The sequence below is a fragment of the Rousettus aegyptiacus genome, unplaced genomic scaffold, assembly GCF_014176215.1.
Source record: "Rousettus aegyptiacus isolate mRouAeg1 unplaced genomic scaffold, mRouAeg1.p scaffold_m13_p_5, whole genome shotgun sequence".
NCBI classification, from domain to species: Eukaryota; Metazoa; Chordata; class Mammalia; order Chiroptera; family Pteropodidae; genus Rousettus; species Rousettus aegyptiacus.
In genome coordinates this window covers 61,720,877-61,731,241 of record NW_023416308.1, presented here as the reverse complement: position 1 = coordinate 61,731,241, position 10,365 = coordinate 61,720,877, and the positions used below count along the sequence as shown (strand labels likewise).

Genomic DNA, 10,365 nt, shown 5'->3' with positions numbered 1-10,365 from the left:
TGATACGCATTTTCTTCAATTATCAGAAGGCGGGGAGGCGTACTATAATGTAATTCTTTGAAAGCAAAATTATAAAACTAAGAAAGTTGACACATTAATTTTATAGAAAATATCACTCACCTTTTTCTAACTAAGGCTAGGGTATGTACTTCCATACAGTATCACTCACAATGAATACTTAGGTGATGATGATAACACAAAAATGTCTCATATAGTTCTCTCTGTACAGTTATTAGATTTTTACACAACAGATAAGTTTATTAACTGTACGGTATGATGATGATTTACAATTCATTAAAAGGAAATGGATCATCATAAAGGTCTTCATCCTCATTGTCCTTATGTTGAATAGGCTGAGGAAGAGGAGGAAAGGAAGGATTAGTTTTGCTGTCTTGGGTGGCAGAGGTGAAAGAGATGGAGGAGGTGGAAGGGGATACAGGTACACTTAGTGTAACTACGGAAATGCATTGTAATTTCTGACTTTTTGCTTTTTTAGTTCTTTAAAAATGTTTTTATCTAGTACCAATCCTTCTTCCACCATTTGCTCTAGTGTCAGTGCCCATATCATGGAAGAGTCCATGTCATAAAAGAAATCAAAAGCAGTCTTGAATAATCAGAACCCTTTTGCCTGATTGTCTAATGTCAGCTTGTTTACTAGAATTGCCTCTTCATCTTCCTCTTCATCTGATACTGGTTCATAAGCACTCATCTACATGAGTCGTCTTCTGTTAATTCCTCCGGTGAGGTGTTTATTAGCTCTTGAATTTCTCCAAGATCTGTATCTCGAACTCTTTACTCTCTATCCTTTTTGTTATATCCATAATCTCTTCTATGATTTCCTTGATTGACTCTGTGAAGTCATGCATAACATTTGGACACACTTTTCTACAGCGGGAATTTACTGTTTCAGCCTTGATGGCTTTCACAACTTTTTCTATAACAATGATGGCATCTTCATTGGTGTAATCTTTCCACACTTTCATTAGGTTTTCTCTACCAGGGTTTTCTTTCATAGCATTGAAAATTCTTTCCATAGAGTACCATGTGTAAAGAGACTTCAATGTCCCTGACCTAGAGGCTGAATTAGAGATGTTGTGTTTGGGGGTAAGTAGACCACTTTGACGCATTTGATGTTGAACTCATGGGGTTCTGAGTGGCCAGTAGCACTGTCCAATATCAAAAGAACTTTTAAAGGCAGTCCCTTACCAGCAAGGTACTTCTTGACTTTAGGAGCGAAGTGTTGGTGGAAACAATCCAGAAAAAAGGGTTCTCATTGTTCAGGCCTTATTTTTGTATAACCAAAAGGCTGGCCGTTTATCTTTTCCCTTCATGGCTCAGAGGTTAGTAGCTTTATAGATGAGGGCAGTCTTCATAATAAACCAGACTGCATTTACACAGGATAGTAGAGTTATCCTCTCCCTTCCTGCCTTAAATTCTGGTGCTTGCTTCTCTTCTTTACTAATAAATGTCTTTGCGGCACTCTTTTTTTTTTCTTTCTAGAATAGGGCTTTTTTGTCTGCATGAAAAACCTATTTAGGCAGATATCCTTTCTCCTCAATGATTTTATTAATAGCTTGTGGGAATTCCTGCTGCCTCTTCGATCGGCAGAAGCCGCTTCTCCTGTTATCTTGACATTTTTTTAACCCAAACCTCTTTGTAAAATTATTAAATCTACTTTGCTGGCATTAATTTCTCTGGCTTTAGCTCCTTCACCTTCCTTCTTCTTTAAGATGTCATATAATCACTTCCCCTTTTCTTTACTCATATTAGAGTCTATAGATGTGTCTTTCTTATAGCAATCCTGCACCCACATAAAAATTGCACTTTCCATACAACATAAAAAGGTATTTTGCAAAAAGTGCAAGATATAGTTGCAGCAATGGCTTCATGAATTTATTTTTCTTTTTTCTCTTTTGACAATGGTCCTTAATGCTGGATTCATTTATCTTGAGATGGCAGGAACCGCAGCTGCAGACTTCAATCTGCGGTACATATCAAGCAATTCAACTTTTCTTGAAACGTCATGACTTTCCTCTGGTTCTTGGGAGCACTTCAGCCTCACTAGTGACACTGTAGGTCCCATAGTGTTATCCCAGTTTTACGGTGTTGCACTAAACACAATGAAAAATACACAAGGATGACAAGAGATCACTTTTTACTGCAATATGTAATTTACTATAAGAGACAAACTGCAGAGATGCAGAGATGATTAGCATCACATGGCATTTTAATCAGACACTTGGGACACTTGAGCCACCATAATAGCAACAGGAAGTGGCTACAAAATTATTATAGTTGTACAGTATGTACTACAGTTAATTTTATGCAATTATGATATAATACTGCGTTTATATATTTGTGTCCATTTCTTTCAACAGCAGATGGCACTATGTGGGGTCTGATCTGTGTGTACATCAGTTTTGATAAATTATAACTTTTTATAATAGATTTGCATATATCTTATGGTAGCAAATGATAAAATAGACTATTATCTACCTATATTTTATGCATTCATGACATACCTAACTTTTTCTTATTCTTTTAATATTTCTAGGCTACACGGTTTATCTGAGAGTATTCACAAATCTCCAAATTTTTTTCTAATACTTTTATTGAAAAAAATCTGTGAATAAATGGACCTGTGCAGTTCAAACCCATGTTGTTCGAGGGTCACCTGTACTATCTATGTGCCAGGCAAAATACTGTGTACCTGGAAACGTCCTCCAGTTGTCTTCCATTTTCCCCTCCAGATCCACTTTCCCTCCTTTCCATCTTGCTCTGGGCCCAGGAAGGCTATCCCCTCTAGAGTGCTTCCTTGAGCTTTGGCTTCCAATTAGGTTTGACGGTTTAAAGTAGTGGAGGGAGATCATGTACAGAGGTGAAATAGGTCAGGAATTCTTTCCTCTGGCAGCCTCCTAACTTAGTCATTATAGGTTGGCTGCACCCCTCTATGAAATCCCTCTATGTCGCATTCTGGCAGTGTCTGTCAGATAGCCCTCTCCAGGGTTCCTGGAAACTCTCCTTTCCATTGCCTGTCCCAGCCTCTTCTCCCCACTGCCTCCCTGGGGCACTACATCATCCCTTGCTCATTTTCCTAAAAACCTGCCCATACCATTGTAAATAGTTCCTCTACCTAACTTCCCTCTAATTAGTACTTTATATGAGTGTGTATGACATCTGTTTCTTAGCAAGACCCTTATAAATGCACATACATAATCTTATTTATTTCTCTAAAAATACTTCAAGTATCAAATCTATTTTATAAATGAAGAAACTAAGATTAAGAATAGTAAAGCATTTTGCTTAAAATTCAATAGTAGAGGCAAGATTCAACCACACTGTATCCAGAAACATTTATTCAGGCAATGGGAAATGACATTCCTATCCCAACGAGTTCTTAAAATTTGGACTCTAATGGGCTGTCATTATCACATCAATAACTTTGTTGGGAATGGTTATTGATATTGGCCAATAGTTGTCAGGTAGGGGGACAGCAGTCGCTAAAGCAGCTTAATTTTGGTCAAACACCCAGGCCGCTAACCAAAATAAAATAAAATAAAATAAAATAAAATAAAATAAAATAAAGCATGCTGGATAGAATGGTACATGGGTACCACGCAAGGGCCCCCTGTCATGTGTCAGTCAATCTGTGATTCGAGGAGCCTACTATCCATTTATAATCTCCAGCTTCTTTCCCTTTCTTCAAGGCTATTGAATTGTGAAGAAAATTTTCTGCAAACTCCTTATCTTCCCTTCTCCTTGTCCAGTTCCAGGAGGGCCCTACTGAGAATATACTGTCCTAGAACTGGGCCATCAGGCTGTAAATCATCCTGAAGAAAAAAAAAATTGTCCAGAGAGGCTCCATTTTTCGGCCATTTGGCAGCGGGGCAGGGATGGAGGTTAAAAACAAGGGGTACAATGATAAGAGCAAGGTTAGTTCAGTTTAGTCCCCTTTACTATTCTTGCTCTTCATCTGTTCTTTCATAGTCATATTGAAAAGGTGATAAAATAGGGGTTCTCACATCACAATGGTCTAGTTAATTTTGTTAAAAGTAGTATAGTAGCATATGTTAACAAGGAAAGCAAACTGTCATTTAGCCAAGCCCCATGCTAAGTGTGTTTCAGCATTACCTTATTTATCCTGCACAATAACCCTAGGAAGTAGGTATGGTATCACCCCGTTCTTTTAGTTGAAAAAACTGAAGCTTTAGACAGCCTAAGCAACTTGCCCAAAGTCCTACAGCTGGAAAACAAGTTCAATTGCAACTCTAGGATATGTGGTCTAAACTACCATGCCTCCCAGCCACAGGAGGACCTGAATTCCTGAAATGGCCGGTTGCGGGTTATATTCCACACTGCTGATTATAGGCAGGTGGTGTGATGTACTCGTTAGAGCGTTATCCGTGTGTGTCTATCCATTCTCATTTGGCTAATGAAAGATTAGGAAAATCATCATGAAGTCAGGTAATCGAGCTTCACTGTTGGGGCTTAATACTGACATAAATGTCTCCATTACCATATTCGGCATGGTCTTCAAAAAATATTACTCTTTGAAGGGCAATAGAAAAACAACTCATGGTAAGGACTAGGAAGCATACACTTATTTCCCCATGTTATTTATTCCTCTTGGTATTTAACATAAATGGTAAAAAGGCTTTAAAGCTTGTATTTAATTAAATCCCAAGTGTATTTCCGAAGGCTCAAAGAGGAGAAGTTCTTTCAAAAATGTACTTCTTTCCATTTTAAGCCAACACCATTATGTGTTGGTCAAACATTAACCTACAAGGAAATTATTTAACTTGTGTTGTCTTCTAATGAAACTATTGTCATGCTGAGTACAAAAGTCTGGGTTTTCCATGGACACGAAGAATTCATGGTCCTAACATATAGGTTAACAAGTCCTCTCTGTTTCAGGATTTTAACATCAAGATCTGATTCGGGATTTGATTTGACAGACTGTACCTGTCAGCCTTTATGTAGCTGACTTTTCATCCTATTTCAAAGGGAGTGTGTGAAAGACTTAATTATGGTAAATAGGTCACCTGAAACACATGTCATGTATGAAGAATTTTACAATTCCTGCTACTTGGAACATTTTCCATGGTGATTCAAGAAGCCTGCTCACCACTTAATAATACTGTTAAGTGATACCAGCCACATTGGGAAGAAATAGAATCATACCTTACGAAAGAAATCTGCCTAAAAGACGCTAATCCCACTGGACCTCATTACAGAAAATACACACAAACATATGATTTGCTTTATGGTTAAAAAAAAAAAAAGTGGCATAAAGTTAGAAATTTTCCACTCAGGAAGAAGGAAACACTTCAGTTAGAGGATGCATTCTAGGTCATGTCGTCAGAAATTTCTAAGACAAGAAGTTCTTAGAAAAAAGGTGCTATTTTAAAAAGAAAATGTCACCAACCTGTTTCCTTTAAGGCCAGGCTGGCTGCCAATCACATTAAGCTCCATTTATGTGGTGCTCTTCCTGCCAATTCTGTTTTTTTAGTCATAATAACACATAATTGTTCATTGTTTGATTTTTCCCTCTTGAAAACAGCTAAGTACTTTGATCTGATTTTTCTCAGTAGACTACATCCATTTTATAATAAATTAGATCAGTGATTGATTTCTTAAAGATGAACCATTATATTAAGTCAGAGAAGTGAGAAATTGACCAAGGAACAGTTAATTTTGCATAATATGAATGTTCTCTAATTCATCTTCTAGTCAGCTCTTCAGGCCTCCATTAGTTTTGTCGAAAGACTCTACTGTCTAACAAATTTGACCTTATCTTCATTTAAATGTGGCTCTTTAAGGAAATTAAAAACATTATTTATATCACAACTTTAGGATTTTAAAAATAAAACTTTTAATAAAATGTTTATTTTTATGCCAATTACCAAAACTTGACTCTGAAATATAGAGCTCCATGGGTAAAATGTGCTCGGCCTCATATCTTCTGGACTTGGCCTAGTACAGTAGGGATAGGGACAGAGTGGTTGTTCCATTCAGACGGTGCCTTCTGGAGCTGACTATGTTATGGTCTCATGCTGTACTAAATAGTGCCGCTCAATTGCGGTGCACGTTTCACAGCTTGATTTCTCGAGGTATGTCCTAGGATAAACGAATCTTCAAGCCCGGATCACGCTGAATTTCAGATTGTTACAACTGGATGGTCAAAGAATTTTTTTTTTTAAATGCTCTCCTATATATCGTATTCCCAAACAACAGAAGAATATATAGTAGGCTCCCTTATCCATGGGAGATAAGTTCCAAGACCCCCAGTGGATGCCTGAAACAGCAGATAGTACCAAACCCTGTTTATACCATGGTTCTTCCTACACACACACACCTATGATAAAGTTTAATTTATAAATTTGGCACAGTAAGAGATTAACAACATTAACTAATAAAATAGAAAACTTATAACAATATACTGTAATAAAAGTTAGGCAAATGGCTTTGGGGCCATTGTTTAGTAAACTAAGGATTAAAGGAACACAAGCACTGTGAAACGGTGACAGTTGATCTGATAACTAAGAGGGCTAAGTCACTAGCTGGTGCAGAACGTGTATGGCAGAGATATGCTGGCCAAAGGAATGATTCGTATCCTGAGCGGGAAGGAGAAGGATGGCTCAAGACTTCATATAGCTACTCACAATGGTGTTCAATTTAAAACTTATGAATTATTTATTTCTGGAATTTTTCATTTAACATTTTTGGACCACGAGTAACTGAAACCACAGAAAGTGAAACCACAGCTAAGGGGCGACTGCGGTATTGTTAACCACTGCTATTCACAGCGATTGGTTCCTGCTCTTTTGAAATGCATTTGACTGAGATTGTAAATATTTGCTGCTGAAACTGTCTTTGTAGTTATCTTCTTTTAGTGTTGAGAAGGCAATGTAAACTAGGAAACGTTTAAACAGTGTGCTCTACAACAGAACTTTCTACTAAGTCTCTAGTAACACACAAGCCTATCCTAATGTCTTAAGTGACTGTCCTCAAGAAAATTGCTACTCCCATGCCCCCACTTCCCCTTTCTTTCTGCAATTTATTTTTTTTAGCATTGTTGCTATAACAAAAACTATTCCCATGACCCCACTGTCCCTTTCCTTCTTTTATTGAAATACAACTTTAACCGTTCATGTGGTGGCCTGGCCATCTCTACTATGAGACTAGACTCTGACCAAAGAGATATGAGCAGAAAGATTATGTACAACATATGAGTCTTGCCTTTGTACCATGCAATTAAGGGCAGCACCCTCAGGATGGTGAGTCAACACAAGACAAGGAGCCTGGGCCTTCGATGATTTCCTAGAGTAGAGCGGTTCATATCATCTTGGACTTTCATGTGAGAGAGAAACCTTATTTAAGTCATTGTTATTTTGGCTCTTTGCCACACACAGCTAATGATTACAAGCTTTCACTCAGATGACTAAGGTTTAGGGTAAATCCTGTGAGAAAAATATCACACTCTTATTCCAGTCTGCGTAAGCCTAATAGATAATGTCTTCCACACAAATCCTGTATGAAATTTTGTATGTGCTTATCCAGAGATACAAAGGAAATCATTTTACCTTTTAGTTAACTCAGAATTCACAGAGATACTTACCAGAGGTTTTTCTAGAAGAATGCCTCATTACTTGGAGGGCAAAAGAGATTGAACAGTATCACGTTCTGTCAACTTCTCAAAGTCAGGCTCATGAAACAACGGCGTCCATGCCTTTTTAAAATGCAAAATCTCATGCCCCAGCCCAGAAGCACTGAATCAGAATCTCTTTTTGTGAAAGAATGCCAAGTGATTGGTGTACACATTCAAGTTTGAGAAGCATGGTTCTAGAAGATAACGTGAAAGAAAATGATGGAATTTCTATATTCTGTAACAGTAGTTCTCAAAGTGTGGTCCCCGACCAGCAGCATTAGCATCACCTGGAAACTTATTAGAACTACAAATAACTAGGCCCCACTCCAGGCTTACTAACTCAGGAACTCTGAGGGTGTGGCCCAGCATTTTGTATTTTAAGAACCCCTCCAGGGTGATTCTGACACATGCTAAAGTTGGAGAGCCAAATATTGTTTTAAGCAATATTTTTCAAAATTATTTTTTGAAATAGCGAAGTCTCTGTAAACAGATGTTATGTGAAAAAGTTTCCATGGTCAGATACATTCAAGAAACACCGGGTTAAACAAAATTAAAGGTTTATTTAATTCAGAGTTTTTCATAGTCTTTAATATTGTAAATGTGCACCGCTAGCTCCAAGAGGGTGGTACAGAATGCAATATTTAACAAACTCAGGTGACATCAGAACCCTTTTTCGTGAATAACTTTTAGGACTGGTGTTTCACAGACCAAATTTTTGGAAATGCTCTTCTGTAATCTCCCAAATTCACTGAAATGTTTTCAGGTTGAGCATATAGTTTACGGTTATGTTTAACATGAAGTCAAGTCAAAAGGCATCTGACATCAGGTACGGTCACTAGGATTCCTTATTCCTCTTTTCTAACAACCACAGCCATGATTCTGAATTACAGGGTTTGGTATCTCCTAAAACAACATCAGTGGCCCATTCAGCATCGGAATCATCTATATTTACTCTGTTCTAGGGATCATGCTAAGTGCTTTCTTATATGTTATCTCATTTAATCCTCATACCAGCATTGCAAAATAGATGTTGTCATCAATAATGTAGAAATAAACAAACTGATGCTCGGAGAAAATGAATCTCAAAGTCCCATAGTCAACATGAACCAGACTCAGCGCCCCAATTCTGATCCAACAGATTTCAAAGCTTTTATTCATTCTGTCGTTTCCACTGCATACTTTAAGTTTCTAGCATCATGATTAGGATGTTTTTGATTTTTTTTTCTTTTGCAACATGTTCAGAAATGAGAGGAAAGCCCAGGTAAGTTCTGCTAGTAAATAGCACTTCTATTCGGAACAAAACTAGGAAGCTTCTACATTCAAAATAAGTTTTTCCAAATCAATAAGTCTTCATTGATAATTGAGTCATGCGAATGGAGGAGTAACAATGATATAATATGGCTCCTATACCCAATACATTAGGGAAAACAAAACAGTTCACACAAAAGAAAATTACAAATGTGCAGCTGTATATGCCAAGGGCCAAATGGACTGAAAACTTCTCAATGCTACAGGGGTTAAAAATAAGTAGAGATACCTTCTAGTTGGGCTAGTAATGAATTTCCCCTTAAATCTCAAGATCTGTAGTAGAGAAGACTATGGCAGTTCTGAGGAAGGAGAAAGCAATGGAATTTGGGAGGACAGTGAGGCTAAGAGTCTGGAAGACATTGGATGCAGCCAGTGAGACTCCCAAGTTCAAGTATCAGCCTTAGTGTTCAGGCAGAGTCCATGCCTACCCACCGTCTTAGGGCAGAGCTTGCAGGAGAGGCCTGACTATCCTCAGTAGACCCAACATGTGACTTGCTCATGAACTGAGAAGCCTGCTCTTATGTTAGGTCTCAGTGCAGGGATTTATTGAATCAACCCCCTAGTTTTGTTCAGTCACTTCTGGATTAATCTGCTACATTCAGAGTATCTTTGTACTTGCTCTCAGGATTCACGCCTTCTCTTTTGGCATTTACCTGCTGTTCAAAGAAGTGGCTGTCACTAACTCCGCTGGCAATGGGATGAGATAATCTCTTATAGCTAAGGTCCTAGTTTGCCTTGGATAGAAACAATTTATTTTGTTGTTTCCAATGTCCAAGATTGAGCAGTATGTTATATGGCCAACCTACATGTGACGCTAGTTACTTTCCAACATCGGAGCAGTACCAAGAGAACTACTTTTGTCCCTTATCCCAGCAAGGCGACTCTCCATTTCTAGTACTGTTCACCAGGCCAAGATTGTCGGTGTGGGGTTAAGTAAGGCTGCTGCTGCTTTTTGTTTATTTTTATTATTTTATTTTATTTTATTTTATTTTATTTTATTTTATTTTATTTTATTTTATTTTATGCCTATAGCACCCTATATTCCTAGGTGGTCTCCCATCCAAGTACTAACCAGGCCCGACCCTGCTTAGCTTCCGAGATCAAATGAGATCGGGTGTGTTCAGGGTGGCATGGCTGTAGACCAGGCTGTTGCTTTTTGAAACTCATCCTCCTTCTAAAACCATTTAAACAGCCACCTGGCTGATAATAATGGGCAAACTATCCAGGTATTCTCGCTTTTAACAGTACACTATACTTTTCAAAGAGCACTGCTAATTCATCAGTTACAAATTCTGCCCTGCTCAACAGCTCTGGTCCTAAACACGCAGAGGAAAATTTGAGTACATAATGTTGCCACCCAGTGAACTGTTTCCTTTTTACACTGCTCAAAACACCTGGAGAGGTGTGCT

The 10,365-nt window shown here is 38.0% G+C and overlaps 1 non-coding gene across 1 annotated transcript; it reads right to left on the bottom strand.

Annotated features, from left to right (window-relative positions):
• Window positions 1-9,979: 9,979 nt before the first annotated feature.
• Window positions 9,980-10,098, bottom strand: LOC118603411. Its single transcript, XR_004951209.1, has one exon. It is a non-coding gene; the product is annotated as a 5S ribosomal RNA (ribosomal RNA).
• Between the last annotated feature and the right edge of the window lie 267 nt (window positions 10,099-10,365).